We start from the raw sequence: 26,682 nt of genomic DNA, 5'->3' as shown, positions 1-26,682 counted from the left end.
TAAACTTTAGAGGGCCTGTCTTCCCGTGTGGTCATTAGGACTACTAGTGAGAAGAGAACGACCCAAGTGGTAGCGAGGAAAACCCACCTCATCCAAACCACTATAATCAAATGTATTCATGGTGAAAACTATGGATAACGTGTGCTGATTAGTTCATACCGACACTATGTCTCCCCATAAACCCATTTGATCAAATTTATTTGATCATTTGTAGGGCGTAACCCCTACCGGATGGGAGCCTTCTGTATTTACAGAGCTGAAAGTGCCGCATGTATGGCCACACGAGCGGATGCCCTTACTAGCACCTTTTTGTTTTAGAAGCCCAAATCCTTCTAGTTGTTGGGGCAGGAGGTCGGACCTCTGGTAGCGGCCCACACACATACAATTCTTAGTAGAGATACAAAGTTCTCCATGGGGAGTTTTCATGGGGACTGATGCTTGGCTAACCCGAGAAGTGAGTGCCGAGGGTGGAGCCAGTGAGGTCAAGCATCTAAGTATCCGCTCTGAATAGCGTAGCCTCGGGGGTAAAACCTCATGTGGGATCAACAACTATTGTCTTGGCCAGCCATAAGAATTGTGCTTGACTTATTTTAAACATTCAAAACATTCAAAACCAAACAGCAAAACATTGTGTCTTTTGTGTTTTCAAGTGTATGCAAAACATTTTTACATCAAACAACACACTTTTCTTGGAGAGTCTAAACACTTGCAAACATTGAGTCCTCATCAACATTGTGTCCTCTTGTCATGAAAAACAATCAAACATTCAGATTTGGTCACAACTTCACAAATTGGAAAAATTTTATAGTCAAGCAAACAAGAACAATCAGTTTCGGAATTCTTGAGCTTCCTAGGTTGTTTCTCTAGGTTTTCATCTAGCATTCAACTTGTCTTTGGGTCTCACAAAATCCATCATTGCTTTACATCTCTCATTACATTCACATTTGTCTAAACTTGAGTCAAAAAGTCACTTGCTTGTCCTCATCATACTTTGTCAACACACTACATACAACAACACTTTTCTAAGTGGTCCCTCATCAAGGTTTCTTACCTTTGGGTCTCATTTGGTTTTACTTAGAGTCAAGGTCAACTTACCTCATCAAGAGAAACTATCCTCTCTTTGGAAGTCACACCTACTCTACTACATACATACTTGGTCTTACACTTTGGACATTGCAAGTACACTTCAGACTCATTTACATTTCATCCAACTCTTGGTCTTCCATACTCTTTCCATTTTTCATCTAGTCTCTCACATCTTGGTCAATACCTAGTTCACGGTTGAAACCCGTCTTCAAAAATCTAGGAGAGAAACTAAAGAGGCTCAAGAGTCCGCAAACATGAGTTCTTATGAGTATGACAATGAGATCTTTTTCAATTCTGATCATACTACATTACCTGACATGGATGCCTATAGAAACAATCCAAATGTTGAGAACATGGACACTATAAACAACAATGCTACACAAAATGACAATGTGGACAACTTTTCAGTACATTCAGCAGATGTGGAAGAATCCATTATGAATCCCCATTTCAATCGATTGGTTGAGGAAATAATGAGGAGAGAGACAATACTTCTTACACATGATGGCACAAAGTGGAGCCAAGATACCTCATGATTTTGACATGTCTCAAATAATGGAACCTAGACCTTTGCAACAACCTCACTCCAATATGGATCAAAGGAGACCTAATAGTGGAGGAAATAGAGGACCACACATGGTACCTGAATCACCATCAGCTTTGCTTCAAAAACCAGAGGTCCCACATACACATGGTCAAACATATGATACTCACCTTCGCAGACCATTATGGAAGTCTTATGGAGAAAAATATGCTCAATCACATATCAATGCTAAGGATCAACCACCAAAGCAATGGGATATTCCAAGGCATGCTCAAAATTTGGACACAAGGAAACCTCATGTCAAATTTGGGGGCAATACAATAGAACATGACATGCCTATAGAGTATGGTATACATGCACAAAATAGATATGGTGTTCCTCAACATGAATCTATACCAAGTGGTCCATATACACAGCATCACTACAGACCTCCTCCATATGAACATGTGTATGATCAATATCATCCATATATGCAACATGCTCCTCCTCCAATTGGTGTCTCAAACATGGGGTATGGTTCAAGAAGTCGATCTCCACCTAAGAGCAATTTGGAGCAACAAATCAGGGACTTACAAAAGAAAATGGAGGACATAAATGCACCAAAGCCAACATACACAATGAGAGACATATGTCCTTATCCATTTGAAAGGAGCATTCCAATGCCTCCATTTCCTACACATTTTGTGACGCCTAAATTTGACAAGTATAGAGGAAAAGGGGATCCTAAGGCACACATAAGACAATTTTTCACAGCTTGCATTGAAGTAGCTTCAGAAGAGACATATTTGATGAGATTATTCCCACAAAGCTTAGGCGATCAAGCTATGGAATGGTTCTCCCAACTTCCACCTGGAATTAAGTCATGGGGTGACTTAGCAGAGGCATTTATTCAACATTTCTCCTATAACATAGAGACAGACATATCAGTCACTACTTTGTGCAACACTAAGCAAAAAGAGGGAGAATCTTTTGCATCATTTTTACAAAGATGGAGAAATCTAGCCAGCAAATGCTCTTGCGAAATTCCACAAAAATAAATGGTAGAAATGTTCACCCAGAATGTTAACAAAGACATTGGTTATGACTTAAGGAAAGCTTGTTTGTCTACCTTCAAGGACGTCATTGAAAAAGGCTTAGCAATAGAGAAGGTCCTAATTGAACAAGGAATTATTAAAATATTCAAGGAAAACAAAGATGACTTTAAAGGAAAAGACAAGCCAAGATTTTGGAATAAAAACAAGAACACAGTCAATGATGGTGTTGTTGATGCCAACACAGTGCGACCCAAATTCATCTTTTCGAGATCAAGTTCTATAAACAATCAAGTGAATACTCAAACAACTTCTAGATCACGAAGGAAGTACACTCCATTGGGAGAACCACTTGAGTCAGTCTTCAAGAAGCTAGTGGCAAACAAGGTAATCACAGTTCCAGATTTTCCTCCATATGAACCAAAGGTTAAGCCGAATTGGTGGAATGATGATGAGTATTGTGAATTTCATAAGAGCAAGGGTCATAAGACAGGAAATTGTCATCGACTGAAGAACATCATATAGGATCTCATTGATAGAGGTGACATTGAGATTGAGGGACATTCGTCTAATCAAGAACATGAGATGTTTAAGGAACCATTCCCAAAACATGACAAGGGAAAAGCTAAAGCCACAGATGACCAAGCCAACTATACTAGAGCACCTTACAACTATGATTCAACTATCAATAATATCTCGATGGACAATTACGTCTCTACTATTATCATCAAGGACAAAGCATCTGAGAATTCTACTCAGAGACCCAAGATTGTCCTAAAAGGTGTTGGATTTTCTTTCGAACCTACCTCTGAATGTCACGTTACAACCCGTTGAGGTAAAATTACTTTGCAAGGTCCTCCAGCTAAAAACACCGCCTCTTCATCAACCAAACCTGAGTATGACCTTGTAGAACAGTTAGGGAAGACACCCGCGCTCATTTCAATCCTTGAACTATTATGCATATCTCCTGCACATAAAGCTATTCTTGACAAAATCTTGAGAGAAACTGTTGTTCCTACTGATCTGAACATGGACCAGTTTCAAGCCATGGTGGGATACCTTTCCATTCCACACTCCCTTACATTCACAGAAGCCGATGATGCCTCCATAAGTCAGCCACATAATGCACCATTACACATTGAAGCCTTCATACACAAACATCGAATCAAACGAGTCCTGATAGATGGAGGAGCAGGTCTAAACATTTGTACATTGAGCACTATTAAACAATTGGGATATTCTGATAAAGCTGTGAATTCTACAAATCAAATCACCATCAAGGCATATGATGATGAAGAGCGTTCATCCAAGGGCACAGTCACCTTACCTCTCAGAGTTGGGCTAGTTACAAAGGATGTGGTTTGTCAAGTCCTAGACATTGATCTCACATACAACATACTCTTGGGACGCCCATGGATTCATGAAATGAGCGCAGTCCCATCTACATATCATCGATGTATCAAGTTTCCACACAATGGAGTTGAAGTGACCGTCAAAGCGGATCCAAATCCATTCATATATTGCAACAATCTGCGACCTAGATCAGAAATAACAATCCCAGTCAATTGCGAAGCTGTTCCTTCATCGGCATATGTGGATCCAGAATCCTTGAAAGCTTCTACGTCAAAACAAGTAGAGCTAAAAGAAAAGTTCAAGTTTAAAGAAATGGGATGTGGTGAGTATATTTTTCATTTTGATCAACTCACACTATCTCCTAAGGTATTCAGTCAACATGAACAATCTACAAACAATTTGCAATGCCAAGGAATTGGGTATGAACCACCTAGTGTTGTGGCTACTAAGTCTGAATGCAAATCTCCTCTAGTGGTGCAAGCATCTCTTGATATCAACAATCCTAAGAGTGGTTCCAACAAAGAATCTATTGAGCGTATCGCCAACCCTCTTGAGAACTCACATAGCCTTACCATATCATCCACTCATTCCATTTCCACTCTACTTCCAAACTTGGATCAACAAGAATTACAAAAGCCCTTACTCATTGGGGATCAAAAATCAAGCTTTCAAAAGAAAAATCTAAAAGTCAAAACTAAAGAAAAGTCCTTTAGTCCAAATCAAAATCAAAAGCTATTGGACTCTACAAAAATCAAGGGCAAGGATAAAAATCCTATGATGCAAAAAGAGAAAGAGTTGATCTCCCCTAATGTCAAAATAACTGGGGGCAAAAGCTCTAAAATTTCAAGTCAAAAAGCATACTTGTTGATCCTAAGTCTCCATCATGCTATCCTACTTTCACTTCTTTTCACAATCATAAGCCTTCATAACTCTTCCACTTGTTCCACACATCCATCCCCTTCTAGCGATACATCATGGACCTTTAATGGAGCTTCCTCGCAGGACTTTGTTATCAAGGATGCCCAAACTTCTTCAGGTGACACGCATATGGGCTTATGTAGTCCACACACTAGTAATTCTATCTCATTTCCTTCATCGAGGAAGACATTCAATCAAGCTACACATCATTCAGTCAAGGAACAGTGCATCTACAATAATAAAGTCAAGCCTCACACATTTGAGGTAGGGGACTTAGTTCTCAAAGAAAATCCCAAACATCAGCAAGACAGAGAGAAGAAGGGCAAGTTCGAACCAAATTGGCTTGGTCCTTACATCATCACAGCAGCATATGGATCTGGGGCATATCAGCTCTCAACTACAGAAGGTGAACCTTTGGAGGATCCTATCAACAACATGCACCTTCATAGGTTCTACACATAGCTCTTTAGAGTATCCTAATTCAAAAATACAAAAAAAATCAAAAAAATTCAAAAATACAAAAAAAATACAAAAATACAAAAATACAAAAATACAAAAAAATCAAAAAATTTCAAAAATACAAAAAAAAAAAAATTATAAAACAAAAAAATCGTTACTTGGTGAAAACCTGGCAAACAGGCGCCTTGTGACACAAAAAACATTGAAAAATTGAAAAAAGTAAAGAGAAATAATTTCGTCCAACGGTGAAAACCACTTCGGTGGCGCCCTGGGCAAGTACCATGGTGAAAACTGGGTCACCAGCGCCATGCGTAGAGACATTGCTCCTCCCTCCTTTAGGATTCTCTTCATCATTTCACTTTGCACACACTCACAACCTATTCGTTCATAATAAACTTACCCAGTCCCATCATGGCTTGTTATTGATCTACCTAAGATTGGTTAGCCATTCATAATAAACCTCCCTTTCCATCCATAACAAATCAGATCCTATCTGTGGCTAAGGCAAATCCTACGTCTAGTGATGGGTGTGGAACTGAGAACATCATATCTTTCGAGGAGTAAAGTTTCTTCCAGCTTTCTTCAGTCTATTCGCGCACAATCCACAATAAAGCAACATTTGCATCACAGATCTGCAATAAAGTTTCATCTTCTCCACAATAAAGTATCAGTTTCATGGATTCAGTCAGTTTTAGATGAGACACAGCAGCAACAATGGGCTTCAACAAAATCAAACCTTTCAACAAACTCAGACAACATATGGTTCAGTGCTATCTATCCTTTTTGTGAAAGTAAACATTGTGACCACAATCAAACATGACTTATACAAGTGACAAGAGACACTAAACTTGAGGACTACAGTGGATGTTGGTGTCGAGTCTTGGTTTTCTTTTGATTTCATCTTTTTTTGGTGACATGTCTTTTAGCTTTTCTGGGATGTCTTTGACTAGAGATTCTATCTCCAGGATGTCTTTGACTAGAAAGGTGAGGATGGGGTATCGTCACCTATTTTTCTTTGCTGTTTGTGGATTGTCTCTTAGTAATGCTCTGACTTGTCCAAGGATATGAGGACACTGTGAGTCTAGTATGAACTGGGGCATTCCTTGTTTGCGACTGTCTTATCTCCATGCAAACAGGTACAATGACTTTCTGGGTTGAACATATGCCTCGATTGTCATAACCTACTTGCCATAATAAAGCTCAATGATGATAACGCACAAGAAGCTCTTTCACTTTCATATCTTCTATCTTCCATCCCCCTTTCTTGATTGACTTCCATCATCCTTCTCGAGTCCGTGTAGCCTGCTATCACATGACTGAGTATAATGACACACCAAAAACATTTGCATTTCATGTAGCTGCACCTACATTACCACATATAAGTATTTCATACATACATATAGATATCACAACTACATCACATCCTGCACACAACACCTGTTAGCACAATTTACATTTGCATTATCATATTCATTTGCATTACTTACATTCACATTTGCATCATGCATACACATATAAAACATAAACGAACAAAAAAAATAAAAATATATTGCATTGTATCATATACATATTTGCATCCATATCATAAGCATCATATAAGAACATCTCATCACATAGGTACACATGCATATAGCTGCCACAAAGATGCATCATGTCATATATATATAAAGTGTCATGATACAATGATGTCAAAATCATATGGCTACAATCACCCGTAGGTGTCTACATCATTATACAAAATGGTACAAAACTGATACAGAGGAACTCACTGATCACTCTTGCCAACACTATTGGTAGTGCTAATCCTATCCATGTCATGGTATCCCATGCCACGTGTCCCACCCTCATCTCCAATCTTGGATCCTAGAACACTCATCTAAGGGCATCCCTGTCTCCGTCTCGATCGTACGGAATCAGCTCCCCATCAATCGGTATCCGCATAATCCTATATACATCCTCCAGGGTGACTGTCATCTCACCCATCGGTAAATGGAATGTGCACATCTTAGAGTGCCATCTCTCAGCTAGCGCAGTCAGCAAACCCATGTTTGCCCAAAACTCAGGCACATACAACACATGTCTCAGACCCATCTCCTCGATGGCAGCTCTATCTTGAAACGATAACTCAGGTCGCAACCTCTGCGTCGACGGGAATCTCTCCCGTGACTCTAACATCGGCAAATACTCCTGCAGTCAAACAAATCAAATCATGTCAGTCATAGTGGCATTCATTGTTCATCACAAAATGCTACTTTTTTATCCAATGTATTGCTATCTATCCTAGTGACACTCATTGTTCATCACAAAGTGTTGCTATTTATCCTAGTGGTACTCACTGTTCATCACAAAGTACTACGTGTGTGACACTCCCTGTTCATCACAAAGTGTTACTCACATTCGCACTCCCTGTTCATCACAAAGTGCTGCTCATATTTCAGTACTCCCTGTTCATCACAAAGTACTCTATCTTGGTACTCACTGTTCATCACAAAGTGCCTTGATCTATCCTAGTCTTCCTAGAGGACCTGCTTGAGTGTATCCCCTCAGCAGCTTATCCAATCGACAACATATGTTTATCACAGAACCGCTGATTTGACCTAGAAGACCAAACTTGCATTTTTCAATGCAAACGCGCTTACATGACATAAACGCGCTTGACTGACACAAACGTGCCTACAAACTGCACAGACACGCCTGCACAACACAGATGCACCTGTATAACACAAACGTGCCTATGCCGGGCATAAATGCGACTAGACTACGCAGACGCCCCTGCACATCGCAGACGCACTCGCATTCGACGCAGATGCGGTTAGACGGTTTTTGACATTTTTCAACTCTACTTCTAAGCGCATTTATTGCCCTATTCGACATGCATTAATGACAAAATTAAATGCGTCAAAGTACGAGGAGGTTTGGTGGTACTTACCGGCTCTCCTGCCTCTGCTGGCTTCTGAAATCGGCGAACGCGGTCGAATCTGTGAGTGAAAGCCATCGCTGCTGACTACTCCTGCTCTATTTTCACTCTGCAATCTGCTCTTGTGGATGTGTAGATGACAATCAGGATGTATTTTCCCCCATGCTCTATCTTATAGACTATCCCTAGCCTTCATTTTCCGAGTCAGTCTTCATTATCCCGTGACTTTGTCACTTTATTCGGTCAATCCATTCTAGCCTTTCTTTCTTATCAAGAGATTGTTTGCAATCTTTTCAGACATTTTCATCCAATCTCTCGAGGGGGCATATCATTCCCATTCTGGGGCAACTCTGTATCAGTTCATCTTATCTTCTTTGAAACAACGCAACAAGTCGCATTGTCTCAAAGAGGGGCAAAATGTAGACACCTAAAATTGTCCAGTCTAATTAAATAAATATTTTATTTATTTAATTATCTAAGCTTAATTCTTCTATTAATTAAATAAATCTTTATTTATTTAATTAATTCATTTATCCTCTTCTAGCCTTATTTCTCATTTAAATAAATACATTTATTTATTTAAATTATCATTTTCCTAAATTAAATAAATATCTTATTTATTTAATTATCCTACTTCTTCTATTAATTAAATAAATCTTTATTTATTTAATTAATTCATTAACCTTTTCTACCCATGACACATGTCATTCATCTCTTAATTCATACACTACCTACCCCTTTCATTATTTTATTATTTCTTTTACCTACCCTCTAATCATAGCCGACCTCCTTTTACACCTCTCAATCTTATCCCTCCATTTCATATAGTGTCTTCTATTTAAGGAGATGTTTCCTTTATTATCAAACCCTAATCATTCTATGCATTCTAATCACTCATGCTAATGATCTTTTGTGCAATTGACTACACTACGATCCTACTTGCAACCACATTCCGTTCTTTGTTGAGCTCTTGTGCATATAAAATCTGAGAGCAAATATATCAAGCAAGATCAATGGAGATAGGAAGAATGGAGATCAAAACCCTATTGGACATGTGATGGTATAATCTTTGTGATTTCATGTGATTTGCATTGTCTTAGGTAATCTTCATATGTTATGGTGGATCTTTGTTGATTGTTAGGCTAGGGTTTTGTGGTTGGATTCATTTAGCCTTTCAATATTGTTATTATTGTTATCCATTTTCACCATACACAATACTAACACCCTTATTCAACTTCTAAGAACCACTATTACAACATACATCCATACAAGAAAAGATCTTCTACAGAAATCCTTATCCAAAAGTATACTTATCATATTGTACAAGCATCATCACTTAGTCTATCCAAAAATGAAAAAAAATATTTTATATCAATAAGAATCATAAAGATGATATTTACATGTCTACTACAACATCCTAATTATACACGCTTCCTTGCATTACCAGGTTAACCACAACATACTCTCAGATCTAAATCTAAAATTTAGTCGTAACTAATATTTCATACTACCTCTAAGGTACATAATGCATAATCATACTCACCAAATCACACTCCAAAGCATAATACCTGGATAAAAATATCACAATCATAATGTATCAACCATCCAAGTAAGCCACTGAAAAAGTCAACCATGGTCAATGAGGTAAAAAAGGGTCGGATTAGGGTAGGGGTATTACAAATAATTATATTATTATCGATTATTTACCTTATAAAATAACATAAATCTTATTTCTAAATAAATGGCCAAGAGATACACTTCAATATATATAAAGGATTCTTAAGATAAAAGATAACTTCATTTACCGAATAATGAATCTATTGTACATTTTGTAGTCACAGATACTATGCAGAAGGAGATGCCAAATATAAGTAGTAACATTTTGTGAAGGTAACAAATTTGGAAAAAAATAAAAAACACTAAGGAACTGTCACATCGATCAAGAGGATCTCAGGAATATTAATGAAATATTATTTGTTTAAAGAAGGGTTCATATGTTCTCTATTCTCACCAATAGCTCAAGTACCTATGGTTGATCAACAATATTGGGTTAAAATAATAATAGGACTGGAACACATGCATTGCTTGGCGACATCATTCAGTATTGACCAAATACCTTCTGGTATAAATTTAAGTAGTGAGATTTCTTGTTGGTTCATTGGGCAATGATCAATGAAAATTATGATTTGTAGAAGATCTATGGGGAGGGCGGGGGTTTTGTTGCCTCCCCACTTCGGCCTTATATATATATATATATATATATATATATATATATATATATATATATATATATATATATATATATATATATATATATATACAGAGAGAGAGAGAGAGAGAGAGAGAGAGAGATTTTATTTTTGTTTCCCTATTATAATTTTTAAATTACTCTGACAAAAGAAATATTTTGTTCATGTTATTTATTTTATCCTAAAATATATTTTATTTTATTAATCTAATTGTTGAAATAGGAAGATGATTGGTTAAATAATATTCTCATTGTATTATTTTGAAAATAAATATGTTGACTTACTTTTATTTCATACATGCATATTGATTTAATCTATCAAAAATATGAGATTTAAACAAAATATCAATAGAAATACACATACAAATATGAATCCCCCACCCTATTTTCGAAAGGAAATCATGTGATAAGAGAGGAGGATCCTGGATTTGCTAGAAGACTAAATATGTTGTTTTTGAATCAATTCTTTAGTGCCTAGCTATTTTCCTTTAATCCTTCTCCTACAAATCTAGTATAGAGCTCCTCCAAATCCCTTGAACAAAATCCTATCTCCTACAATATAATATGTCTACCAAAATCCTCCTACAACTAGCATGATTTGCAAGAAGTCAAAAACTACTTTTCTATCAAAACAAGGAACTTCTTTTTCAAAAATAATGAACTCTCCTTTTTGAAAATCTAGAACTCATTAAAAAGAAAAGAGAGTCATTTGCCCACTACAAGAGAAATGAATGGATTTAGAGATATTTTCCAAAATAATTTCCAGACAAAAGTGGGGGGGGGGGTTACATGCACATTAAATTTGAATTTGAAATTCTTTCATGCAAGACATATTTCTTAGAACTAGTCATAGTGGCGGTTACATTTGACCATGTATTTAAAAATCTGAATTTGAATTTCGCTTATAGAGTCTTCTTATTTCTCCTAAACCATGTGCTCAATTAGAATATTGAGAAAATAAATAATTTTCAATTAAATTATGACCTCACACGTGTCACCACTTATTAATTCTTCTTTTAAAAATATTTCCACCCTTATTCAATTTTCATCTCTAACTAACATTACTCATAAGATTATTAATAATAAAGATAATAGTAGTAGTAGTAGTACTACTACTACTACTAATAATAAAAGTATCAAGTTTTATCAAGGTCCAAAAAGGAGGGTTATGACATTCTTCCCCCCTTAAATTGTGCATCGTCCCAGTGCACTTATTTAATATAACCATAAAATAAGTTTGTAGTACAAGATAAGTCTATAACAAAAGAGAAAACATATGTTGCATCTCCTTTGAGTCTTGTCATGTAGCATTCTATTCATCATATTTATTCCATTGTACTTTGCATTGATCAATCTCTTTGTTGCACATTTGATATTGGCGCCTCTTCAAAACTTTGAATGGCTCTAATGTTATTTCCTTGATTCCAAGGAGGATCATTCCCCGCTTCATCGAACCTTGGTAGATAAGTTATCCTCTTTGCATCCATCCCTTCGATTTTGACTAGGAGGCGACCTCCTTTTAGATTTATTAAACTCCTGATTCTTGCTGAAGTTTGAGTTCCCTTGAATTCATACTTCCTTTTTAATGAACGATTCTTGTTAAAATTCAATCTTGTCACTGCTAGAGTTTGAATCTTCCCAAAGGTTTCTCAAGTACTTCCTTCATCAACTTCTACCCTTATGTTGGTATTCAGTCCAAAATGAACTTCTTGGTTTAACTCTTCTCATCCTTTTGATACATAGGTATGTACTTTCGATATTGTTGAAGTATCAAAGCCTCTTGTCGAAGATTATAATGTTATGTCACCTTCTCATCGAATAATAATTGTGATAGCCACATGCGATTATATCCTTGTTATAAACATTTTATTCCTTCGTGTTAATCCACCTATAATGCCCCACCAAGAAACCCGAAAGGATAACACTAAAACGAAGGAATAAAAGCTGATTTTTTTTTTTTTAAAACATAACATATAATTAAGGTGCATTAAGTTAATACATTGCACTAGTTAATTACACAAGTGGAAGACTTATCCAAATCCTAAAGGGTTACCAACGAAATATTATTTGATATATTAAATTTCAGTATTAAGGTTAAACCAATTATCCATCCTAGGATACTCAAATACATACAATTGCCATCATTACCTATGGAACACAATTAAATCATATTCATACAATGAATTTAATCATTTGGAAGAGTGAAAGTATTACAATATATCTCTTTTCAAGAAAACATTTGCACATTGAATAAAGATAACTGATATATTAAACATCCAAATAAACTAAGATTACATCAATCAACTATTACATGGCTTCCAATAATACATATGAAATTACATATTTACTAATTGCCAAGGTAACATAACCCACTAATACAAATGACCACGTAGGTCTCAAAGGTACAAAAATATCCAACATGAGATGATCCAAGAATCACAAACCACATATATATCTGTGAAGCCAATCCTCGCATGAAGGAACAAACATAAACATGTGATGGGAAGTGGAACTACCACCCGACCATGTGATCCCAAAAAGGAGCTACCCCACCGTGCTAGGAGATAGCAGAAGACCCTCAATCAAGCACAAGAAAAACATGGTCGACAATACAAGTGTGCCTCCACAATACTCCAGGTGAAATCAACATCACAATACACTAGTGACCCTAAGGAGAGAGTGTCATCACATAGATTGTGATGGTTACCCTAGGTAGGCCTCTATAGGTCTCGACCCCCATCCTGGGTTATCCTGGTAACCTTTCTCGAACCCCTGACTCCATCCAAGACTCATGTGGACCCTACCAACCCTTCGTGAAGACAAAGTGGTCGGTTTTCCATTCCAGGCCTTCCCACTGCATCTTGAGTTTATACGAGCACTCAACCATGGAAGGGGTACAATATCTTACTTAGTGTTTCTAACTACCCACCCCCTAATCAATTATTAAGTTATCACTTATTAACTCACTTTCAAGGGGTTATCCAGCCATCCACTTAGGGTGCGACCCCCACTCGAAAGCCACTCTCCCATAGGAAACTACACAATCACAGTCTCTCTACAAGAACCCTATGGCAATACTGTTATCCATATAACCATGACAAAATACAGGCGAATAAAACACTATCTTACTAACCTTGGGTTAACCATTTGGAACATAAACACAAAAAGATTTACATCGACAAGGTTATAAGGACAACACCTGTTCAAGAGGGTACGACAACCACTACAACATGACGACTAAACAATTTCAAAAATTGCAACGAAATCAAGCTCTTTGCAAAGAAATACCAAATTCGCTAAAGATCATAATTCAAACAATCTTTTGAAGATAATTAAATCATTATAAACTTGCAATTCAATATTAAAGATTTAAAAAAAACACAACCACCCCTTTTCAAGGAAATTCGAAGCCGTCATTAGTCTAATAAGACTAAAATTTAACCTATCCTCAATAAACCAATTGCCCTTTTTTTTTTGAATAAGTCAAATCATAATAACATAATAAAATAAATCATCCCACATTAAAATAATACATCTTTCACATAAGCATCATTTTAATTAATATCCCAAATAAAATAATTTCAATAAAATAAATTAAAAATCACTTTATATATATATATAATTATATAAATGTATGTATATAATTATATATTCGTCAAATATATACTTATATACACATATCATATTATGTATATATACTACATCTAAATTTTAACTCAATTCACGGATAAATCTAAATTTCAAAAATCAACCATATAAAAGTACCTTTATAATTATATATATATATATAAAAAAAAAACTCATAATTGCCAAACCCAATAAAAAAAATACCCCGATTATCTTTCACTTAAAACTGACTGTGTATATTCCACATGGTGGATGTATACACAATGTGTATATTTTAATATAGACATATCATAACACACACAAAAAAAATCATCATAAAAAAGAACTGGCAAAAAACATTTTAACTAATGCTAGGAGAATAAACTGGCGGTATGTGCTACCATATGGTAATAGTGACTACCATATGGTAGAAGCAACTACCTTCCATGTGGTGGGGGGAGGTGTTTTTATAAAATCTTTTCCTATACAAATAACTTTGCTAAAACATAGTATATACACATTTTTCTTTGAATGAAAAATTTCTTTTTATAAAAAAATTATGTATACTACCAGACTCATAAAAGACCCAAATTGATTGATTTGGGGGAAAAATCAAGTGAAATTTAAACAAAACAGAGGGGATCAAATTCAAATTTTCATTGCTCTCACACACATGGAATATCATGAACACGCACAGGGAGGTCAAATTGCAAAAATTGGCCAGCATATCCCTTGATTTTTAACAATTTGAGAACTTCCATTCACACAAAAAAATAAATATTTTACCCCCAATCTTGAAATAAAAAGATTTAAAACAAATTTCTCAACTTGAAAACACACACAAACAAACTAAATTTTTGGTTTTAAAATTCAATTTCTTCACAATTAACAAATTTGATTTGGGAAAATATTAATTCAAATATAAATCACTCAATTCCCATAACTTATATTCAATTTAAAGTTTCCAATTAAAATTTCTTGATTTCCAAGCACACACAAGAAGTTTTCAAACCATTTAATTTTTTTTTCAACAAAAGGAAAGATCAAGTGTAACCAACATGTAAATGCACTCTTGGAAGGAAAATTTGGGATGAGCCCTCAACCTACACACCAAAATCTTCAATCCAGATTCCAAACTCCAATTTTTCTTTCCAAACTTAGCTTCCAAAAAAAAATCCTTCCCCCTTTTCCCATGAACTCCCAAGTAAATATATGAAAAATTTAAACCTAAAAACTTTTAGGTTAAAGTTTTCATTCCACCAATAACAATCTCCAAATAAAAAGTCAATGGGGATTTCTTTTTCTTTTTCTTTTCCTTATTTTGAAATTAACTCAACATATAATCTAAAAATTCTAATAGCATATTATTTAACTAAATCAATAATCATAAAGGCATATTAATTTAATTCAAATACACCAACATGAAATAATACTATTTACTCAAGCTAACTTTTCTAACTAACTAGAAGCACGTAAAATGAGAAATAACCGCATGACGACTCACAAAATGAAAATGTCAAAGAACCAAGACTCGCATACTGGTCAAACAAGAATTCACGATCGACTGACGACACTCACATGAGTGTAACTGCAGGTCAATTTTAGGGTCTACCAACTATCTCCTCCACTCCCATTAGACAAATAAGGTACGCTCGGATCTGTGAAACTAGGTGGAGTCAATACCCTGTACCTACCCGATACTTGTACTTGCAATGCCCTACATCAATGAACTACATGTGCACATATATATACAATCACATAAAACACACCATTGAAGGAGAATCGTGGCGTTCCCTGTCTCATTGAAGTGAGTGAAGGAAAATCATCCCCTCGCACCCCATACACTTACAAACACGAAACATGTATATAACACATCACACGTATGAATTAAATGTGTCAGTCCATGTCAGTAATCCAATAAAACTATATTTAAACATCAATAAGGAAGTACTTCATGAAAACATACACTGCCACTCAAATTAAAGCATATCACCACATCGCATAATGTCAAGTAAAATATCACAATAATGTATCCACTAAAAAATTCAACTGAAGTCAAACATGAGTCTAAATAGTTTGATCGAGAAAGGGGTACTACATTCTCCCCCCCAAAACTAGGCTTACTCCTGGAAGCCTAAAATATATAAGAATAAAGCTCTCTCATCTTCGCTACATCCTCCCATGTCGTCGAGATCTCATCATTTGGGTCCCATAGGACCCTTACTTGGTCGATGGTACGACCCCTGAGGGTCAAATCTCGACACTGGAGAATGCCCATGGACTCCATAGAAAGCTTCCTATTCTCGACCTGCAATGCGTTCCAATCACGAACATGGGTCACATAAAGATGATAAGGTCTAAGAATAGAAACATGAAAAACATTGTGGATGCGGGATAGGCTCGATGGCAAGGAAAGACGATAGGCAATAGGTCCTATCCTCTCAAGGATCTCAAAAGGGCCAACAAAATGAGGCACCGACTTAGATCCCTTTCCATAATGGATTAGACTCTTCTGTGCACGCACTCTCAAGAACACACGGTCGCCAATAGAAAACTGATGATCCACTCTATGAGCATTGGCATACTTATTTTGCCTATCCTGAGTAGCTACCAAATGCTCACAAATCTGCTCAACCTGCTGCTCCATCTCTCGAAGCATATCTGGTCCTAAACGTGCCCTATTATCTAACCGATCCCAAATCAAAGGAGTATGAAAAGGATGACCATACAATGCCTGGAAGGGAGACACACCTATGGAGCTCATATATCCATTTTTATAAGAAAACTCCACAAGGCAAAGATATTCCTCCCAGTGTGACTACTAGTCCATAACATGCATGCGAAGCATGTCCTCCAAGACCTGATTCACATGCTCGGTCTGACTGTCGATCTATGGGTGATAAGCTAAACTAAAGTTCAACTAGGTCCCCAAAGCATGCTGAAGTGAGGTCCACAATGCTGAAGTAAAGAGAGGATCTCTATTGTAAATGATCCACCTAGGAATCCCATGCAACCTCACCATATCTTCTAGGAAAACTCGTGCCACCACTACTGCTATATAGGAAGATTGAATAGGAAAAGAATGAGCAACTTTGGTCAATCTATTAACAATGACCATGATGACATCATGACAATGCGAAGAAACAAGCAACCCCACTATGAAATCCATGGAAATGGTATCCCATTTCCAATTCGGTACCAAATTAGGTTGTAAAAGCCCTACAGGGTGCTGATGCTCCACCTTTACCCGCTGACATTCTAAACACTTTGACACAAAATTAGCAATGTCATGTTTCATACCAGCCCAATGATATATTTGTCTAAGATCTGTGTGCATCTTCTTGACACCAGGATGTGCCAAATAAGGTGCACGATGGGCCTCAGTAATGATCAAAATACAAACTTCTTCCCTTTCCTCTGAAGAAAAGTGATTGAGTGACCTATCTAGGAAAAATTCTGAACAAAGCTGTAATGCCCCGCCAGTAACCCCGAAGGAAAACCCACAATAAGGGTGAAACAATTTTTTTTTTTTTAAGTATAAACATCATAAGTGCATTTACACAACATGCACGATAACACAAGTGGAAGACTTACACCAGAATTCCTTAAGGGTTACCAACGAAGAATTAACGTCAAGAATAACTTCCACAAATCCATAAATTCTGCATATGCATCATAACTCAATGATCACAAGAAGCCAAAAGAAAATAAAGATTCATCATAGAAAGATTGGAAGGATACAACATAATTTCCACTTCAATAAGCATTTACTAACATCATCCAAGAACTTGATAAAAAACATCCAAACATAGGATTACATTTCTCTTCCAATACATAGCTTCTCAATACACATATAGGATAGATCTCATCCAATTACAAGGTTACATAAGATCAATATTATAATGATACAATGACCACATAGGTCTACCAATACAAATAACCTTCAAAACATGAGATGAAGCATGAGTAACGAACCATAGGAACACCTGCGAAACCAATCCTCACATGAAGGCACAAATTTGAATATTCGATGGGAAGTGGCACTACCACCCGACCATGTAATTCCCAAATGTAATCACCCACCGTGCTAGGAGATAGCTGAGGACCCTCAAACAAGCATAAGCATGACATGGTCAACAAAACAATACGACTCCATGATAGCACAATAAGACTCCACAAGAATCCTGATGGCTCAACTTCATAAACACAAGTGAATTGACATCACAAAACACAAGTGAACCAAATGAGAGAGTGTCATCGCATAGATTAAGATGGTTACCCTGGTATAGCCTCCATAGGTCCCAGCTCACTATCCTGGTAACCTCTCCTGATCGTCTAGCTCCAACTAAGTCTTATGTAGACCCTACCAGCCTTTCATGTAGAAAAGGTGGTTGGTTTGCCATTCCAGGCCTTCTCGGAACATTATGAGCCCTGTACTAGCACTCACCTATGCACGAGGTACATTTATCTTTATTAATGTTATGATACTACCCTCCTAATCATTTCACTAGATTACCAATTATTATTTGACTTTCATTGGGTCGTAATGCCTACCACTTTGGGTGCAACCCCCAATCAAAAGCCACTCTCTCAAAGGACACTACACAAGCATGCTCACTCATCGAGGACCCTATGGCGAAGAAGACAGCCATAACACCACTATCAGAAATAAGTGGTCAAACAAGGATATACTGACTCTTGACTAACCATAAGGAAAAGACACTACATGATTAAGACAAAGGAGCCAACATACATCACTTGGTGAAAGGTACCAATTACACCACCATAGGATGGCTGAACCACAAACCAAAATATCACAATAAACACTTGCAAGGATAGCTAAATACATCAAATCCGCACTCAGACAATCTTTGAAAATATCAGCATCATAAACACTTGCAACATCATTCATTGAAAATTAAATAAAACACTCCTTTCCAGCAGTCACATCTAATCAATTTCCAAATCAATATTCCAAATCTACCCATTTGAATCTCTAATTCATGCCTTAATTTTCATTGATAAATTCATTAACCACATAATAAAAATCACATGAAAATCACATTGCATCACGCAATACCACTTTCAACAGGTAACACTTACCTCTTTGAACAAGTAACACTTACCTCTTTGAACTGGTAACACTTACCTCTTTGAACAAGTAACACTTACCTCTTTGAACAGGGAACACTTGCCTCTTTGAACAGGTAACACTTACCTCTTTGAACAGGTAACACTTACCTCTTCAAACAAGTAACACTTACCTCTTCAAATAGGTAGCACTTACCTCTTTGAACAGGTAACACTTACCTCTTCGAATAGGTAGCACTTACCTCTTCCAATAGGTAGCACTTACCTCTTTGAACAGGTAATACTTATCTCTTTGAACAGGTAATACTTACCTCTTTGAACATGTAATACTTACCTCTTCGAATAGGTAACACTTACCTCTTTGAATAGGTAACACTTACCTCTTTGAACAGGTAATACTTACCTCTTTGAACTGGTCACACTTATCTTTTTGAACCGGTAACTCTTACCTCTTCGAACTGGTAACACTTACCTCTTCGAACTGGTAACTCTTACCTCTTCGAACTGGTAACACTTCTTTTCTAGAATTATTTCATAGGCACACACATATAGTGCCAATTTCCAAAATTTCAAGGAAGAGTTTACCAGCAAGGTAAAAGGTGAAATAAACACACTGGAAAGAATGACTAACCAAATCTTGACAATAAGAAACAAGGAAGCACACAACCAACCTAATCTAAAGTTCATTCTTTCAAAAGAAAAGGTAAAGCAAGAAATTGATTTCCAAGAACAAAACACACAGCAGATAGTGAAATGAACCATTTCTTTCCTGAATGCAACCATATGATGTAGATTTCACAAAACCAACAGTAATAAACACTAATTCTTCCATTTCAATCATTCCACAAACATCTACAGGAAGATTGTATAAATTTCCATGCACAGGAAGCAAACTGAAAATTACAAAACAAATTCAAAACAAGAAGGAAACCTCCAACCTTGAAGCAATTAGCAAGCAAAGAGATGAAGAACAACTACTCTTGTAGCCAGGTCGAATTTCCAACTCCTCCAGGAAGTTTTTCCAGAATTTTCTCTCCAAAATTCTCTTCTTCTCCTACCGTGAATGCCCAGAATGGATGCCCAAAAATATCTTTTAACCCAAGCTTCTAGGTTAAAGTTTTTCATCCAATCAAATTTAAATATTTTAAAACTAAAAGGCAATTAGATTTATTTCTTTCCCAAAATAATAATTCTTTTCAATGATTAAATTAAAAAGGACAAATGGAAAAATACAAAGGAAATCTTTTATTTATTTATTTTTCCATAAATACTTCCTTCAACATAAGCATTTAACCTTTTTATAAATGGCTAGGCAATTTAGTTATTTCACAAAAATACATTATGCAACTTACACAATAAATTACGCCATTTAACAATTTAATCTAGCAATCATTAATTTAAACAAATCAATAATCACAAAGCATATTAATTAAATGATTACACCAACACAAGATAGCATCATCCATTTAAATTAAATAACCATTTGAATAAACAGAAACACGCAAAACCAAGACAGATCAAATGACAACTCTGAAATGACCAAACCAAGGCACCATGACTTGCATAACAGCCAGATGGGGAAACACAACCGACTGACAACACTCATACGAGTGTAACTACGGTCAAGCTAGGGTACAACAACTATCTCCTCCACTCCCATTGGATATATATATAAGGAACGCTCAGACCTGTGAAACTAGGTGGAGTCAATACCCCGTACCTACCCGGTATTGGTACTTATAATGTCCTGCACCAAAGAACCACACATGCATATAGACCAATATATATATAGATATGGTAAACACACAAATGAAGGAGAATTGTGACGTTCCCTGTCTCACCAGAGTGAGTGAAGGAAAATCATCCCCTCGCATCCCAATACACTTGCAAACACACAACATATAAAAACACATCACAATATAAAGGAAAAGTGTCAGTCCATGATAATGATCCATAAAAATAACATTACTCATAAGCACTGAAATACTGCATAAAGTCATACACCATAACTCTAGATAAAGCATGAAATAACATCGCATAATATCTGAATCAAAATACAATAATGTTCCATAGAACAGTCACTGGAGTAACTCAAAACATACAAAAGAGGCTGATCGAGGAGGGGTACTACATCCTCCCCCCCAAGCCTAGGCTTACTCCTAGAAGCCTAAAATAGATAAGAATAAAGCTCTCTCATCTTCACTGCATCTTCCCAAGTCGCAGAGGACTCATCACTGGGGTCCCATAGGACCCTTACCTGCTCAATGGTGCGACCCCTGAGCGTCAAATCTTGATGTTGAAGGATGAATATGGGCTCCATGGAAAGCTGCCCGTCCTTGACCTGCAAAGCGTTCCAATCAAGAACATGGGTCACATCACAATGATAAGGATGAAGAACATAAACATGAAAAACATCATGGATGCAGGATAGACTCGACGGCAAGGCAAGATGGTAGGAAACAGGTCCTATCCTCTCAAGGATCTCAAAAGGGCCTACAAAACGAGGCACCAACTTAGAACCCTTTCCATAATGGATCAAACTCTTCCGTGGATGCACTCTCAAGAACACACGGTCACCAACCGAAAACTGGCGATTGACTCTATGAGCGTCGACATACTTCTTCTACCTATCCTGGGCATCAACCAAATACCCATGAATCTGCTCAACCTACTGCTCCATCTCACAAATAAAATCCAAGCCTAAACACACCCTATCCTCCAACCGATCCCAACTTAAAGGAGTATAGCAAGGATGACCATACAATGCCTGGAAGGGTGACATGCCTATAGAGATGTGATATCTATTATTATAAGCAAACTCCACAAGGCAAAATTATTCCTCCCAACATGACTATTGATCCATAACATACATGCAAAGCATGTCCTCCAAGACCTAATTCACACACTCAATCTGACCATCGGTCTCTGGGTGATAAGCTAAACTAAAATTCAACTGGGTCCCCAAAGCATGCTAAAGTGAGGTCCACAAGGCCGATGTAAAAATAGGGTCTCTATCATAAATGATCTGTCTTGGGATCTCATGCAGCCTCACCACATCTTCCAAGAAGACTCGTGCCACCACTGCTATAGTATAAGAAGATCGGATAGGCACAAAATGAGAAACTTTGGTCAATCTATCAACAATGACCATGATGGCATCATGACACCATGAAGAAATAGGCAACCCTACTATGAAATCCATGGAAATGATATCCCATTTCCAATCTGGTATCAAATTCAGTTGTAAAAGCCCTGTAGGGTGCTGATGCTCCACCTTCACCCACTGACATTCCAAGCACTTGGACACAAAATCAGCAATGTCACGTTTCATACCAGCCCAATGATATATCTATCTAAGATCTGCATGCATCTTCTTGACACCAGGGTGTGCCAAATAAGGTGCACGATGGGCCTCAGTCATGATCAAAATGTGAAGACCCTCCAAAGGAGGTACATAGATCCATCCTAGATGTCTAAGAAGACCATCTGACTCAAGAGTATATCCAGAATATCTACCCTCCAATGGTCTTCTAGACTTCGCCACGACTCTAACCTCCTGATGCCAGGTGTCCTGAGGAAGAACTCCAAGAATTCTCTCACTCAAGTCCACACCAAGGGACAATGTTGCAACCTCATGCCGCCTACGGCTCAAAGCATCTGCCACTACATTCTCTCTCCCCTGAATATAATGACCCTCAAAATCATACTCGCAGAGGAATTCCATCCATCTTCGTTGTCGAGCATTCAAGTTTGACTGCATGAAAATATACTACAAACTGCGGTAATCACTATGAAGCTCAAACCAACGCCCCAACAGGAAATGTCTCCAATGAACCAATGCATGCAGTACAGCTACCAACTCCAATTCATGAACTGGATAGTTCAACTCGTGATCCTTGAGTTTGTGAGACTCATAGGAAATCACACGTCCATCCTGCATAAGCACCACACCTATACTTTCTAAAGAGGCATGTGTGCATACCATGAAATCTTTGGATGGGTCAGGAACTGCCAAAATCAGAGCACTAACAAGGAGTTCCTTCAAGGTACGAAAAGCCAATTCGCACTATTCTGACCAAACAAACTGCTTCCCTTTCCTCTGAAGAGAAGTAATCGGATGGTCTATCCGAGAAAAGCTCTGAACAAAGCGACAGTAATATCCAACCAAACCCATGAAACTTCAAACTTCAGAAACATTGGTCAACGCTGGCCAATCAACAAAGGCTTGGATCTTAGAAGGATCCACAGATACACCTTCTCCCAAAACTATATGACCAAGATAGCTCACCTCTGACTGAAAGAAATCACACTTTGCCAAATTTGCAAAAAGTTGATTCTCCCTCAAGCATTGCAATACGTGACGCAAGTGACCCTCATTCTCTTACATGGATCTAGAATATGATGAATACTAAGAGGGGGGGGTGAATTAGTATACCGAAAAACACTGCACTTAAACACTTAAACAGTCTAAAGATAAACCAGTAAAATAGTTTAGCAGACAGACTGATTATCACACATGCAAACCAAAATGCAAATAAAGCATTCACCCACAAAAGCAATACAACCATAACATGAAATATTTGATGTGGAAACCCAAATAGGAAAAACCATGGTGAGATGGAACTCACAAGTCACTATCTGTAGAATAGAAACTAGACCGGTTAAGGTCAGACCGATTTAGGTCTTATAATGTTCTTCACCAGAATAGATCCTGTTAGGAATCTCAATCTCTGTTAGAAGATAACTCTGATCAAGGACTACCTTGCTAGAGGATTTTAGATTCACAGAGGTGAACCACCTTGTTAGAGGATTTTACAAAAGGCTTTTGGGCCTACCCGGTTAAGGGCTACAGACTTGTCAAAGATGTAAGTAATCAACAAGTGTTTGATCTATCTAATAGCACAGACTACTCTGTTAAATCCTTGATAGCTCGTTCTTAATGCACTCCTGCATTACTTCAGTCTTCTACACATTCATATTCTTTTCAACTCCTCAACCACCTTAAACCCTAGCAACAACATAAACCCTTTCAACAACATCCTAAAACCCTAGACATGATGTCCTTTTAAAGGAATTTGATTTCATGTCGGTCCAATAGGATTACATTTCAATTTCCTAGGTTCAATGAATCTAGACATACTCAATAGCACGACACAAGAAGCATCGCCAGTGTGTCGGCATCGTCAAACAATCGGTGGATTGGTAACTCATCACAAAATGGCGGTTGGTAACTAATCACAGAGTATTACTGGTTCATACAAAAAGCCAGTTGTCAGTTTGACAAAAATGAAGACTGGTAGAAATGTGTTATGCTGCTTTAATCCCTCGTACCACTTGAGATCAACATGCCGCTTTAGACCGGTAAACACATTCTGCAAAACATCAATAGTCTAATGACTATAATACAACATACTTACAACATACTGATTGGAACAAATACTGGTTGTGCTCTAACTCATACATATAAAGAGGATCTTAATGCAAGTGTGTGTCCATCAATGACAATCACAACATAAACATAAAAAATGCCAACAATCTCCCCCTTTGGCATTGATGGCAACACTTAGGAAAATAAAATTTTGACATCTAAGTGTTTTACAATAAAATCATGCCATTAGCAAAATTGCTCCCCCTAAACATATACACTATCCCTTAATCAATACAATGTATAGCAATTTTGCATACAGAGCATAAACATTGAGATATCAGAGCATATAGCATATATCAAAGCATATAACAAAATTTTAAGTACCAAATACTTCTCCCCTATACTTCTCCAAAATAGAATACTTCTCCCCCTTTGCCAACAATGACAAAGTACCACTAAACAACCCTGTTTCCATTTGATATATAAAAATAATAAAAGTTTATGACAATAAGGAATAGTACTTATCAAAAACAGATTTATAGTCCTGCAAGAATTGCTTCATTGATAGAGACCAGGACTCAAGTAGGGAGGTGGCCACTTCTTTCTCTGTTTGCATTTGGGAGACCTGTTCTTCCATGGCATCAACTATGCTCATCTCCTATGTAACTGTCAAGGTATCCAGGTGCATATAACATTTCTGAAGAATTTGCAGACATGGAAGTAAAACTAGTTGAAGCTCCTCCAAATCTCTAGACTGTGTACTGATCTCTTGCTCCATTTTCGCTGATTGGATATGAAACCGGTGAACGGTTTGCCCATAAGTTGTGAAGGAAACATAAGGTGGCTTGAATGTGCTCAAGTAAGACTGTAAGTCTGTTTGAAGCTTTTGCTTCTGAGCTAGCACATCATCATAGAACAGATGGGGTTGGAAAATTTTGCTAAGTAGTAGATTTCCCTCATCCAAAGTGTCCCTAATATCCTTTTTGTCTTTCCACAATTTAGACTAGAGCTCATTCAACTTCTTTACTAGAGAAATGTTAAGAGATTTTTGATGCTCTTTCTTGACATTTTCCTTAGCTGCTTCTTCTAGGATCTACACCTGATCATCCACTACTGTTCATAGGAGCTTTAGTCTAGCTAATGATGAATCCATGTTAGGAAGATTTGTACCGAGTATCAAACCAGTAAGTGTGTCCACAGACGCTTGAATTATATCCTGCTCCTTCTTCCTTCGAATGATTTCAAGGTGCTATTGAGAAACCTTGATGCTCTGCATTAGCTCTGATTCACTTCCAGACTAGAGATCTATAGGACTAGAGAGGTTAGCTGGTTTGGCTTGACTCCTGGTTTCCTTCGGAGTCTCCATCTGGGTGCTCTTCAGTGCTTCTCCTACCTTGTCCTCTTCCACTTTCTTCTTCTCCGCTTCTCTCCTCTTCTCTGCTTCCTTGTCTTCCTCAGCCTTTTTCTTTTCTGCTTCCTTCTTCTTCTCCTGTTCCTTATCCTCCTCTTCTTTCTTTTTCTTTTTATCTTCTTGCTTCTTTTTCTCTTCTTCATCCTTCTTTTGCTTCTCCTCTTCATTCTTCTTCTTCTTCTCCTCTTCCTTCTTCTTTTTCTCCTCTTCATCTTTTTTCTTTTTGTCCTCTTCATCTTTCTTCTTCTTTTCCTCTTCATCTTTCTTCTTTTTCTCTTCTTCCTGCTTCTTCTACTTCTCTTCTTCATTCTTCTTCTTCTTCTCCTCTTCCTTCTTCTTTTTCTCCTCTTCATCTTTTTTATTTTTCTCCTCTTCATCTTTCTTCTTCTTTTCCTCTTCATCTTTCTTCTTTTTCTCTTCTGCCTGCTTCTTCTGCTTCTCTTCTTCATCCTTTTTCCTCTGCTCTACCTCTTCCTTTGCCGCTTCTTGTTTGTCCTCGGCTTTCTTCTCCTATTCAGCCTATTGCTCTTGTCTTGTTGCCTTAGATGGTATTTCCTGAGTAACATCTTCTTCATCTAGGGCATCGACATCAATAGTGTCGACTGCTTCATCAACCAGATTTCCTTCATCATCAAATGCTTCATCCAGTT

Source organism: Cryptomeria japonica, chromosome 8 (genome assembly GCF_030272615.1).
Source record: "Cryptomeria japonica chromosome 8, Sugi_1.0, whole genome shotgun sequence".
Classification (NCBI taxonomy): domain Eukaryota; kingdom Viridiplantae; phylum Streptophyta; class Pinopsida; order Cupressales; family Cupressaceae; genus Cryptomeria; species Cryptomeria japonica.
Note: the sequence above shows the minus strand (reverse complement) of the source record.